Genomic DNA, 14348 nt, shown 5'->3' with positions numbered 1-14348 from the left:
CTTCTTCTTCTTCTTCTTCTTCTTCTTCTTCTTCTTCTTCTTCTTCTGTTAGCTCTTTTTTTCTGTCAATCTCCCTATGGTATGGATATATTAAAAGTGAGATTTGGGGATCAAAAAGTACAAACATTTTTGTAACCAGATGTCAGTTTTCATGTTTCTAAATAAATCTTTGAGAATGACCTTTGATAAAAATAGGAGAAGAGAACAGGTACATGTTCATACTATTCTCTAAAACTGGATGGTGAAGATGATGGTGAGGAGGAGAAGAGGAAGAAGAAGAAGAAGAAGAAGAAGAAGAAGAAGAAGAAGAAGAAGAAAGGTTCTGTCTCAATTCCTCATTTCTTTCTCTCTACACTATCATTTGGGAAATTTTTCAGCTCTCCTGGGTTCAATGATTAACTCTGCAGATGATTCCCAGATCCATAGATTCAACCCTAGGCTCTCTATTGAATGCAAGGTCAACATTACCAACTGCCTGTTGGATACTTTGACTTGGATGTCCCTTTTCTGTTGACTTGTATCCAATTCTTTGTGACCCTGTGGATCATATTGTCCATGGGGTTTTCTTGGCAGATACTGGAGCGCTTGGCCATTTCCTTCTGCAGTGGACTAAGGCAAACAGAGGTTAAGTGACTTGCCCAGGGTCACACAGCTAGTAAGTATCTGAGGCCTGAATTGAACTCAGGTCTTCCTGACTGCAGACTCAGCCTTCTATTCACTGAGTCACTGAGCTGCCCGTTTCAAACTCAATGTGTCCAAAACAGTACTTATCATCAGAGTACTTACTGGTCCTCATACTTGACATTCAAAGTTCTATCTTTACATTGACTGATTGTCTCTTCATCATGTTCTTTTGAATTCTCAGTCTTTTCCGGTCACTCCATCTGCTAATTAATGCCTTCCCCTCTAAAGATACACTATATCCATTTTATATTCATCTTCTATGTATGTATTAAGTGCGTATATGCTAAATAAAAAACGAATTCTTACAGCACATACTGTCTCTGCCATTAGAATGTATACTTATCCCTTTTGCATTGTGACTTTCCCCATCATGGTTTTGATGTATCATGTGCCAACATAAGAAATTAAATGGAAATTTTTGGAGAATATTGTGGAAGCCACAGATGACACTTGAAGGCCAGCAGATGACAAAAAGCCTATGACCAAATTTTACGATAAGGTACTGTAAACACCCCATAAGAGGAAAAGAAAAATATTCAGACTTTTTCTCTGGTATGAAGGGAGGGCTAAAAAATTTATGTAGATTTTCCAGATCATGGCAGGGTCTGTGCCCCTAACCCCCACAATGTGGAAGGGATAACTGTATTCTCCTTGTGGGCAAAGACCATCTCCCTGTAAAACTGCAGGTTTATCACAGTACAGAGTAGGGCCCACAAAATCCCAGTGGTTTATATTTGTTTGATGATAAAAAAGCATTTCATTCAATAGAATAAAACTCAGCTTTAAAAGGTCTCTTGTAACAAAGCTTCTGCTATTCATGTGTTAGGAAAATTCAAGATTCCTCAATAGAGAGATCTTTTGCTCTTTGATTCATATCATCAAGTTAGGCATGAAAGAAAGGGCCACATGATAACCACAGGAATCTGCCATTGTAATGAAGGATGTGTAATAGAAAATCCAAATGGAAGGAGGATTCCTAGAGAAGGTAAGGTCTTCCAGAAGCCCCTGGTTGTGGATAATATCTCATGGATTCCACCAAGCCTTGGAGTATTGAAGAGCTTCCTACATGAAATCTGTAATAACTGCAGAGAGTGTGATCTAGCTATCCAAACAGGAAAAACTAAGTGGATAAAGAACTCCTATTATTTAGATCAGAGTACCTCACAGTGATGGTGAGGGCCTCCTGGGGACACCAAGATTTTTATTGATCAACTTATCTGACAATGAGAAGATGGGTCCAATCCTATCCTCCCCAAGATAGCCAATCATGAGGCCTGTGTCCAACACAAGCACACCTACCTTGGGGGATCAACACTCCTCCTTCTCCTACACCAGGTTCATGGGAAGACTTACAAAGCAGAACTAAGGGGGTGCTCTACATGATAAGCACAACAATGTGTACCCCTGGGAATTCTGTCCTCTGCAGCTTAGGTATAACCCTTCCAGCAAAAATAATTAATTTTTATGATATTAATATAAGTACTTCTATTGAGAGATACAGAGAGACAGAGACAGAAAAAGACAGAGGCAGAGAAATGCAGGATCAAAGACAGACTGAGTATCCCCATGGCTTTGAGAGTCTCCCCTGAGATATTTCAGAGCTCTAATTTATTGCATTTCCAAACAATAGACACACTTGTAGTGAAGACTGAGAAAGGGTTCACAGAGGAGGTAGTGGCTCACTGAACAGCGCTCTATAAAACAAAACAATAGTCCCTTAGCTTTTAGCGCACACTTGGACATTCATTTTCCTAAAACTCCTTTTAAGGTTTCTTCTTTCTATTAACTGAAGTAATCACACACTTGTTGCTTTATTCTGATCCTGTCAAGGCATGGGAATAAAGCAATGACTTAAACCAGTTTGAGGTACTTTACTTTCTAAGTCTAGTTACCCCTTCCCTTTACCCAGGAGTGGGAAGCCTGAGGCCTTAAGGCCACATATGGCTCTCTAGGTCCTTAAGCGCAGCCCTGTGATGGAATCTCAGCTTCACAGAACAAATCCCCTCTAGGTCCTCAAAGGTGACCCCTTGACTGAACCCAAACTTCTCAGAACAAATTCCCTCTAGGTCCTCAAGGGCAGTCCTTTGACTGAATCCAAACTTCACAGAACAAATCCCCTTAATAAAAGGATTTGGTCTGTCAAACTTGGACTCAGTCAAAAGGCCGCACCCAAGAACCTCGAAGGCCACATGTGGCCTCCAGGCTGCAGGTTCCCCACCCCTGTCTTAACCCATCTTCTGGGATGCTTTCATGCTTAACCTTTTACACAGTGTCCTAAAAGGAGAACAATCTTTACACTAAACAACTTTAAAACACTAAGAACGCCGATGGACACAATGGCCAAGCACAATTCCAAGGGACCTATAGCAAATGAAGCATGCTGCCTACCTCCCCACAGAGAAGTGGTAGACTGGGGCATACAATGAAACATACATTTTTAGACAGGGGCAACATAAGAATTATTTTTGCTTGAATGTGCCTATTTGTTACAAAGGATTTTGTTTTTCTTTCTTTTTTTTCCCAATGGGCAAGGTGTGGGGGTGGAGGTGAAAAGGGGAAGAAAGAGTTTTGTTCACTGAAAAAAAAAATACAATTTTAAAAAAACACCTGGGCTTTGGACTAGGATAATTTAAATACTTTCTTAATATTTTCAAAGGAGGGAACTGGGAACAGGGGAGGAGACCTTAGCTGCTTCCACAAATGTAAATGGAAAGAACTTTATAAAGGAAGTTGAACTCTGAGTATTGGAAAAACCAGTAGAGAACTTGGACCAGAGAGAATGAAATACATCCTGTCCTCCAAGAGGCTAGAATGCTGTGGACGCTGGCAGAACTGTGCTCCGCCCCGCATGTTTGCGCTTAATTGACTTTCTTAAACAAAAATCACAGGGGAAGGTTCAGACTGGAAGGCTGGAGGGGGTATAAACAGCTGTGATGGAAAGAAAAAAATTTTCTCTGTATCAGATGTTTTTTCTTTTTTTGTCACAAAGGAGGGATTAAAGTGGACAGGGGATGACTGATAGAAAGACCAGAAGTATCCATTCTGTAAAAGATGCTGGAGCAGGCAAATAGGCCTTTGTATGTTCAAGTAAGTAGACTTGGTCCTCTGGCCTATGAGGATCCCAGGTTCTTCTCTTTACAGCCTGACTGGGGGAGGAGGGGGAGGAGAGAGAGAGAAGGAGGGAGAGAGACAGAGAGACAGAGACAGAGAGAGACACACAGAGAGAAAAACACAGAGAGTAGAGAGGGGGGGAGAGAAAGAGACAGACAGACAGACAGACAGAGAAAGACAGAGAGATAGAGAGGAGAGAGACAGAAACAAAGAGAGACATACAAAGAGACAGACAGAGAGACAGAGATAAGACACACAGAGAGAAAGACAGAGACAGAAAGAGGAAGAGAAAGAGAAAGACAGAGAGAGACAGAGACAGAGAGGAGAGAAACAGAGAGAGACAGAAACAAAGAGAGACACACAAAGAGGCAGAGAGACAGAGACAGAGAGAGGCAGATAGAGAGAGACAGACAGAGAGACATAGGCAGAAACAGAGAGAGACAGACAGAGACACAGAAAGAAACAGAGACATATTCAGGCATACAGAGACAGACACAAAGACAAAGAGAAACAGAAACAGAAAGATGGATAGGGGGAGAGAAACAGACAGACAGATGACACAGAGACAGATAGAGACAGAACTGAGACACAGACAGACACAGAGACAGACAGACAGTGACTGACAGAGACAGACACAAAAACAAAGAGAGAAACAGCGACCCAGAAACAGAAAGATGGAGATAGGAGAAAGAGAGAGGCAGACACAGAGGTAGAGACACCGACAGACAGAGAAAGAGGTGAGAACATAAGGCACAGTGACAGGTGTCCTGGCTGGGGTGCCATGCCTGGCTTCCAGACCCTGTCACCTCCCCCTGCTGACCTCAGTCTCTTCATCCATATTAGGACTTCATAACTCCAAGTTGGCTAGCCTGGAAGCCAGAAGGCCAAGCTTCTCGGTTTGCAGGCTGAGAGCTCAGAGGGCCCTCAGGAGAATGTAGCCCAAGCCCCAGAAGCCCTGGCATCCCTACTCCACCATCCCTTAGGAGAGTTCATTCAATCTCCACCAGAGTCTCTCTAAGAGATGAGGAATTCATTACCCTTAAAGCAGCCTTCTCACCTGACCTTAAGAAGTTGATACTTTACCAATATTATCTCATTGATCCTGACCTTAACTCTGGGGAAGTGGGGTGGGGGAGGTGCTGTGATCTCTATTTTGTCATTGAAGAAACTGAGGCAAACAGAAGTGAAGTGACTTGGCTAGGGTCACACACTCAGTAAGCATCTGAGGTCTGATTTGAACTCAGATCTTCGTGACTCCATGTCCCACACTCCAAAATCAGCCTTCTGCTCCCATTATTTCTATGTGACCTTTGACACCAAAGCTGCTCAAGGGCTTATGGTAATAATAACCTTTATAGAATGCTTCAAGGTGTGGAAAGCACTCACAACAAACCCAGAAGGAAGCCATCATTATTCTCCCCGTTGTACAGATGCTAAAACAGAGGCTCTGAGAGGTAGAATGATTTTCCCAGGGTCACACAGATGGGAAATGACTGAGGTGCGATTTGAACTCATCTCTTACACCCTAGCTGCCCAGGAATAAAGAGCCAGAGGGCAGAGTCATTTCTTTTCAATTCAATAGAGAACTCAGTGGCCAATCCCCACTGACCAAGTCTGATTCCACTGTGGCTGGAAAGTACCTTGTGTCCTGAAATGCCAAGTCCTTTGGAAGAGGTGAGCACATGTTCCCCCAGAAGCGGCCAGAATTATAAAAAAAAAAAAAAGAGCCAACAGCTTGGAAAAAGAAAACAACTCCTTAAAAACTACAATTGGCCAAATGGAAAAGGAAGTATAAAAGCTAATTGAGGAAAAAACCTCCTTAAAAGTCAAAATTGGTGGGGAATGGCTGAACAAGTTGTGGTATATGAATGTAATGAAACATTATTGTTCCATAAGAAATGATGAGCAGGCAGACTTCAGAAAAACCTGGAAAGACTTACATAAACTGATGCTGAGTGAAGTGAGCAGAACCAGGAGAACATTGTACATAGTAACAGCAACATTTTGCCATGGCTAACTGTGATAGACTTAGCTCTTCTCAGCAATGCAAGGATCTAAGACAACTCCAAAAGACTCATGGTATAAAATGCTATCCACATTCAGAAAAAGAACTTATGGAGGCTGAATGTAGATCAAAGCATATTATTTGCTCTCTCTCTCTCTTTTTTGTTTCTTCTTTCTTGTAATTTCTCCCATTGGTTCTAATTTTTCTTTGCAACATGACTAATGTGAAAATATGGCTAATATGAATGTATATGGAAAGACTATATCAGATTGCATGCCATATTAGGGAAGGGGAAGGGGAAGGAAGGGGAGAAAATTTAGAACTCAAAATCTTAAGGAAGTGAATGTTGAAAACTAAAAATTAATTAAATAATTAATTAAAAAGTTAGGATTGGGCAAGTAGAAGCTAATCACTCTATGAGACACCAAGAATCAATCAAACAAATCCAAATGGATGAAAAAATAGAAGAAAACTGTAAAATACTTCATTAGTAAAACAACTGACCTGGAAGATGAATCCTAGAGAGACAATATCAGAATCATTAGACCTGAAAGCCATAATCAAAAGGAGGATCATCATCTTTCAAGAAATTATCAAGGAAAACCGATCTGATATCCTGTAACTAGAGGGAAAAATAGGCATTGAAAGAATCCACCAATTACCTCAGGAAAGAGATCCCAAGATAAAAACTCCAAGGAACATTATAGCCAAATTATAGAACTATGAGCTGAGGGAAAAATACTGTAAGAGTCAGAAAGAAACAATACAAACATTGGGGAGCCACAATCAGGATTGCACAGGACTTAGCAGCTGCAACATTAAAAGATCAGAGGTCATGGGACATGATATTCTGGAAGGCAAAGGAGCTAGGACTACAACCAAGAATTACCCACCCAGAAAAATGAAGCATAATACTTTAAGGGGAAAAATGTCTTACAATGAAATGGAAGAATTTCAAGCTTTCATAAGGAGAAGATCAGAATTGAACAAAAAGGTTGATCTCCAATATCAAGATCCAATAGAAGCCTAAAAAGGGAAAAGAAAACAAGAGATTCAATGGAGCTAAATTGTTTACATCCCTACATGGGAAGAAGATACTTGTAATTCTTAAAAATTGTACCACTAATAATACTGCTGAAAGGAGTAAGAGAGAGGATATAAGGTGAATTTGAGGGAATGACATAACAAATTAATAAATGAGAAAGAGGAATACACTGGGTGCAGAAGGAAGGGAGAGGTAGAATGTAAATTATTTTACACGAAGAAGCATGAAAAAACTATTACAGTGGAGGGAAAGATGGGAGGATGGGCAGTGGGTATCACTTGAACTTTACTCTCATCACTAGTGCCTCAAAGAGGGAATAATATACAAAATCAGTTGAACATAGAAATCTATCTCACCAGACAGAAAAATAGGAAAAGGGGATATTAAGTAAAGGGGAGAGGAGGAGGGATTGACAGAAGAGAGGGTAGAACAGGAGGGAAAGGGTGAAAGGAGAGAGAGGACAAACAGGAGGAAAATTGGGTGGAAGGTAATACACAGTTACTAATCATGTGAATATGAATGGGTGAACTCTCCCATAAAATGAATGTGGATAACAGAGTGGCTCAAAAACCACAATCCTACAATGTGTTATTTACAAGAAACACACCTGAAGCAGAGAGAGAGACACACAGAATAAAGGTAAGGGGCTGGAGGAGAGTCTATTTTGCTTTAGCTGAAGTAAAAAAAAAAAGCAGGGTTAGCAATTCTGACCTCCAACAAAGCAAAAGCAAAAATGGACCTAATTTATAGAGATCAGGAAGGATAATCTTATTAAGGTACATTTTGTTAAAAGGTACCATAGACATTGAAGTAAAATCAAAACTAAATGTATATGCAACAAGTGGTACAGCATCCAGATTCTTAAAGGGAAAATTAAATGAATTACAGGTTCATGAACAAACAAGATGTAGAGAGCATTACAAAATGGAAAATAGATATTTTTGACTCTATTAAATTAAAAAGCTTTTGCACAAACAAAACCAATGCAACTAAGATTAGAAGGAAAGCAGAAAGTTGGGAAACAATCTTAATAGCAAGTGTCTCTGATAAAGGCCTCATTTCTCAAATATATAGAGAACTGCCTTAGTTTTGTTTGTGTAAGACCTTTTTATTTAATGTATTGAAAGGGGTCATTTTATCTTCTGTGATCTCCTCTATCCTTTATTTGACCATGAACTCTACCCCATCTATAGGTTCAAAAGGTAATTCCTGTAAGTTTTTTTTTTTATGATTGGGCCTTTTATTTTATTTTATTTTTATTTTTATTTTTTAAAAGCAATCAGGGTTAAGTAACTTGCTCAAGGTTACACGGCCAGTTATTTATGGATGTGGTGCTAAGTATCTGAGCCCAGATTTGATCCCCAGGTCATCCCGACACTGGAGCCGGTGCTCTTACTCGACAAGCCACCTTGCCGCCCCAGATAGGGCCTTTTAAATATGTTATGTGTTCATTTGGAGTATATCTTAGCTTATAACAAAAATTGTGTTTTACTTAACTATGCATAGTCATTACAAAGGTATCTTTTTTTTTCTTTTTCCCAATGGAGGGAGAGGAAATTAAAAAAATAAAAATTCCTTTATGCCCAGAGGGTTATAAAAACATGCATACCGTTTGACCTAGCAATACCACTACCAGATCTGTATTCCAGAAGAGATAAAAAAAACAAATAGGAAAAGGACCCACATGTACAAAAACATTGATAGAAGCTCTTTTTTGGTGGCAAAGAATTGGAAATTGAGAGAATGCCCATCAATTGGGGAATGGCTGAACAAATCATGGTATGTGATTGTGATGGAATATTATTGTGCTACTAGAAAACAAAAGCGGGATGCTCTCAGAAAAATCTGAAAAGACTTACATGGGTTGATGCAAAGTGAAATGTACTTGCACAAAGTAACAACAATATTGTAAGATGATCAGCTGTGAATGACTTAGCTATTCTCAGCTATACAACGATCCAAGACAACTCTGAAGGACTTAATGATGAAAAATGCTATCCATCCCCAGACTAAGAACTGATGGTGTCTGAATGCAGATTGAAGCATAGTTTTTAAACTTTCTTTATTTTTCTTGAGGGTTTTTTGTTTGCGTTTTCTTTCACAACATGACTAATATAGAAATGTTTTACATGACGACACACGTATAAACTATATTGAATTGCTTGCCTTCTTAATGAGACTAGGGGTGGGAGGGAGAAAGGGAGAGAACTTGGAACTCAAAGTTTTAAAAAATGAATGTTAAAAATTGTTTTTACATGTAAATGCAAAATAAAACACTAAATTCAAAAAAAAATAGATAAACATTATTTTCCTTAAAAAAAGAAATACAATTTCCCCCAAAAAGTTGGGATGAGATTTCACTAGTAAAAGATGAAGGAGGCATGTCTTGATGAAAATTTTTATGACAAAGATCTGAAGGTATTAGTAGACTCCAAGTTCAAGATGAGTTAACAGCAGCCAAAAAGCTTAATGTGATCTTGGGCTGTCCAAAGAGAGGTTTAGTTTCCACATCTGGAGTATCATGTTTAGTTGGGGAGCCACATTCCCCAACTCTACCCCCTCTCCACCCACACATGGCTCTTTATCTTAATCCCCTTTAGTCCTGTCTCTCAGCTGGCCCGGAGGCTGGGGAATCCCTCCCAGGAAGCAGCTGGGCTCAGGCAGTCTGGGGGGTCAGCTGGGAGGCTGAGATGGGGGCAAGGGAGCAAATTACTTGGGAAGACCTTTGAAAATAATACTGGCCAGTTGCTAGGTCCTATTTCACAGACTGTGCTGTGGGTTGGGGGCTGGTCAGAAGGCTCTCTGCCCTGGTGGGCCCCTGCCTAAATGTTTCCAGGGACTTTAGCTTTTGACCATTGTACATTTATAGACATTAGGCCTGAGTCACCTTTGGCTTAGGGACTTGAACTCTCTTTAAACTTGATCCAGATCTGGGGCTGCTAAAGTGTCTTGACTCTTTTTATTCTCACTCATGCTAGTGATTTCCTCACAGGAATCCAAGTATTGACATCTCAGGAAACTGAGGTTCAGCAATGGCCTACCTTGGGTCAGTCCCTTCCCTTTCTCTTGAATCTTTTTTCTTTTCTTATATGTAAAATGAAGGGATTGGGCCAACTGATCTCTAAAGTCTCATCTGTTTCAACATTCTGTGATTCTTTTTTTAGATACTTGAAGGATCTGTGAAGGCTTGAAGGCCTATTTGCAGACCTGCCTTTCAAGGATGCCTTAGTCCAGTGTTGTTCAGTTGTGTTCGAATTTTTCATGACCCCATGGACCACAGCACACCAAGCCCTTCTATCCTCTACTATCTTCCAAAGTCTGCCCAATTTCATGTTTATTGCTTCCATGACACTCTCTATCCACATCATCCTCTGCCGTCTCCTTTTTCTTTTGTCTTCAATCTTTCCCAGCATCAGGGTCTTTACCAATGCATCCCAGCTTGTCATTATGTGGCCAAAGTATTGAAGTTTCAGCTTCAGTATCTGACTTTCCAGTGAATAGCCTGAAATAATTTCTTTTAAATATGGACTGATTTATCTCCTTGCTGTCCAAGGGCCTCTCAAAACTGAGTCAAGTTAGGGGCAGCTAGGTGGCACAGTGAATAGAGTGAATAGCCCTTGAGTCAGGAGGATCTGAGTTCAAATCTGGCTTCAGACACTTAACACTTCCTAGCTGTGTGGCCTTGGGCAAGTCACTTAACCCTGACTGCCTTGCCTTCCCCTTCCAAAAAACAAACAAAAAAAGGTGAGTCAAGTCCAAACAGAAATGGGGATCACTAAACCATAATAAGAATCCCTGCAGACCACACATTGACTTAGTTTTAAATTGCAACATTATTTATTTTTTATTTATTTTGGTGTTTGTGGTTTATTTTATTTTATTTTATTTTTTAAAATTTAAAACAATTTTTGGTTTTATTGTTTGATTGATTTTTATTTTGTTAAAAAGTTTCCAATTACATTTTTATCTGGTTTGGGAGGCACTTAGCAATGTGGTGGGCTGAAAGAGATCTGCAGGGAATGTGTTTTGACACCTTTTGCCTTAGCCGATTTTTTTGTTTGTTTGTTTATATTTTTATTTGAAAGTGAATTTCTCAGGGGCCGCTAGGCGGTGCAGTGAATAGAGCACCGGCCCTGGAGTCAGGAGGACCTGAGTTCAAATCCAGACTCAGACACTTAACACTTACTAGCTGTGTGACCTTAGGTAAGTCATTTAATCCCAATTGCCCTGCCTTCCCCCTCCAAGAAGTTAAAAAAAAAAGAGAGAAAATGAATTTCCCTTCTCTCATTTAGATGAATTCACATTGATATATTGTTTGCCTTCTCAATGGGTTGGGGAGAGGCTACAGGGAGGGAAACATTTAGAACCCAAAATTAAAAAAAAAAAAGTCTTAAAAAATAATAATTTTTTAAAAAAAGAAAATAAAGTGAATGAGATTTCCTTTTTTGTTGCTTTCTAGTTAAAAACAAATAAACGAAAACAATGACAAAGAGACAGATGTTTGTATAGGAGATCAGAAATGTCTTTTCCCCCACCCTAGGGGGAATAGGGACCCTGAGATCTTATTCCCCAACCCAGACTTTCTTTCCCTGGGGAAGCACAAGGCACAGAGTGCTGGGGGAGGGGGATGCAATGGGGAGTCTCCTAGGACTATATCCCTTTAAACTAAAGATTTGTTGAAAATGAATATAGAGAAATGCTAAAAAACAATATTGCTAGCATTAAAAACCAAGTCTATGTATGTAACCACCAAGGCCCAGCTCCCAACCAAGATGGAGAGAAGAGGGTCACAGACAAAGCTGCCAGGGCAAACCCCTCATTTTACAGATAAGGAGACTGAGGCCCAGGGGAGGGGAAGTGATTTGCTGAGATTGTGAACTAGAAGGAATGTCACAGGCACCAGGTTAACCTCTTCATTTTATAGGGGGAAGAACGAGGACCCCAGAGAGGTCAAGCATCTTAGTCCAAGTCACATAGATGGAAACTGAGGCAAACAAGGTACAGTGACTTGCCCAGGGTCACACAGCTAGGAAGTGTTTGAAGTGGGTTTCAACTCAAGAAAAGGAATCTTCTGGACTCCAGGCCCTATACTCTAGCCACTGCAGTGCCCCCACCCAGTAGTATTAAGCATAGTAGGTACTTAATAAATGCTTTTGGAATTGAGTTATGAGAGAAGAGTGAATATCTCTCTTCATGCAGATAATGTGGTATTACTAGGGTTAGAAAGAAAAAAGAAGGCAAAGAAGGGCATCCCCAGATCTGGCTCTCCTCAGTACTTCACCTTGGCTGGGCCCTCCCTTCCATCCCCTCTGGACAAAGCTAAATGTTGCCCGTCTCTTCTTGCCCACCCTTTTTCTTTTCCCAAGCCTGGTCCTTCCTTAGAGGCTGTCCAGAGTATCTCCCATGGGACCTGGGAGTCTGGCTTCTTCTCACTTGGGCCTAGATCTGAGCTCAGAGGCCACTGCTGCTCCCTCTGACCCAACTTTGATGTGGGTACTCCCTCAGCTGCTTCCATACCCAAGGCAACTTTGTTAGAAGGGGCTCTGGTCTCAGAGATTTTGTGCTGATCAGGCCCCTGTCCTGTGCTCCAAGAGCACAGCCTGGAGGGGTCACTGGTACCAGATAGTACCTGCTTTGAGGCCTCCATCTAGTCATTCCTCTTAAGTCCAAGACCTGGAGAATGTTTGGAGCTGGCCCTAGGTCTTTGAGCTTTGGCATGGGGTATCCTGGGGTCACATTGGCAGACCCAAAGCATGCTATGCTTTTCCTTATCCCCACCAGCTGGGCCATGGTAGGACCTTTCATCAGGGCCTCTCGGCCAGAGCTGTGATGGTAGGCTTGGTCCAGTGTCTTGCCCCCCTGGCAGATAGGGGTCTCAGGGCTGATCCTCCTCCCCTCCCCACCCAGCTCCTTCTCTTCAGCCCATAGAGCCTCCTGAGGAATGTAGCCAAGCCTCCTTTTTTAGTCCTAATGAAAATAAGGAAAAACCAATCTTCTTCTAAAGCTCTTTCTGGACTGACCCACCACCCTCCACTAACATCCTTTCCCCTGTTTCTTTGCAGCCTAACCCCTTTCTTTTGGAGAAGTGTTTCAAGAGGGTAGGTTAAAACAAGTGCTTGCCTCCTAGGGTTTTTGTGAGGCTCAAATGAGTGAATATGAAATCGGAAGGTACTTGGCACATAGTAGGAGCTTCATAAATGTTTGTTTCCTCCTTCCCTAAAGCCCCAGAAAATGGATTAAAGGTGTTAATCAGACTTCAAGAACTATGTCAGGCCTCATTCAAAGGTTCTGAAACATATTAGGGTTTATGAGCCACCTAAATGAAGGAGCAGGTGGGGAAGGTAGGGAAGAGCCTTTGAGGGGAGGGATTTTCTAAACTCAGGTTCTTAACTGATGAATCCTAGTGATCACTTTCACCTTCTCCTGGGATGGATAACAATGAGAAAATTCGCTCTAGGAATATTTCCATTTTCAAGAATCCTAAAAACGTGACTTCAAAATGTCTTGTAGGGAGGGCCGTGTGTGAGGGCATGAGGCTTCTCTGTTGGCTTGGACATTCTTTCGTAAAGCAAATAATGCTTGAATCTAGATTCAAGAGAAATTAATAGAAATCGTGATCACCCGATTTGTGCCTACAACACAGGGTATAATAGTTAACACTTCTTCTTCAACAATGAATGTATGCCTTGATCTCTTAAATGGGCCACCCCAGGGTGACCCAATATTTAATCAACCAGTTGAGTAGCCTACTGGGAAGAACACTGGATTTTGGACTCAGGTACCTTGGGTTTTAGTCTCTGGTCTGCTATTTTCTAGTTTTGTGACTTCAGGCAAGTCCCCAGCACCCTCTGGGCTATATGTACACTGAGAGGCTGGATGAGATGGTGGCCTCTTGTGGATTCCCCTCAGCTGTTAAATTTCTGCTCACGCATCTGGACCCACCATATTTAGTTGGTCCTACCTTTATTGGCCCTGGCTGGCCTAGTTGAGCAGGAGGGGGTAGCAGAGCTTGGGAAGCTAGTGGGAGCAGACCAGACTCACACCTGTGTTACTTTGGATTACCTTGCCCTGTACTTAGCACCTGTGTGACCTTGGACAAGTCTTTTCCCCTCCCTGGGTCTCAGTTCCCTCTTCTGTCAAATCATTGGGTTGGCCTAGATCAGAGGTGGGGAACCTTTGGCCTCAAGGCCACATGTGATTCTCTGGGTCCTCAAGTGCAGCCCTTTGACCAAATCTAAACTTCACAGAATAAATCCTCTTAATAAAAAGATTTGTTCTGTCCAACTTAGACTCTGCTCTCATCCTCTTAGTCCAGCGTGACCCCCCATGCCTCACCAGGCAGTTTCTGGAGATGTAGACATCTTAGGAGTTTCCCCTTCCCTCCATCCTATAGACACTAGTGCACAATGATGGCCAAGAGATCTGAACCGGGGAAGCATAAATAGAAAAGCTTTTATTTTGGTTAGTAGGACACAGTGTCATTTGCACTATATGGTTCAGAAG

At 41.4% G+C, this 14348-nt stretch overlaps 1 protein-coding gene across 2 annotated transcripts in view; it reads right to left on the bottom strand.

Moving 5' to 3' along the window:
• Nucleotides 1-14271: 14271 nt before the first annotated feature.
• Nucleotides 14272-14348, bottom strand: part of LOC138177215 (vascular endothelial growth factor receptor kdr-like) — a 202793-nt gene continuing 202716 nt past the window's right edge. For both annotated transcript variants that reach the window (XM_069108292.1, XM_069108293.1), the window contains one exon: nucleotides 14272-14348. This exon is cut by the window's right edge and continues 5552 nt beyond it. The gene's annotated coding sequence lies outside the window, so the exon portion shown is untranslated.

Source organism: Petaurus breviceps, unplaced genomic scaffold (assembly GCF_028583685.1).
Source record: "Petaurus breviceps papuanus isolate PSGF00001 unplaced genomic scaffold, PetGlider_PUasm1.0 90339, whole genome shotgun sequence".
In the NCBI taxonomy this organism is placed as follows: domain Eukaryota; kingdom Metazoa; phylum Chordata; class Mammalia; order Diprotodontia; family Petauridae; genus Petaurus; species Petaurus breviceps.
The sequence above is the reverse complement of the archived record's forward strand: the minus strand, read 5'-3'. Positions and strand labels throughout refer to the sequence as shown.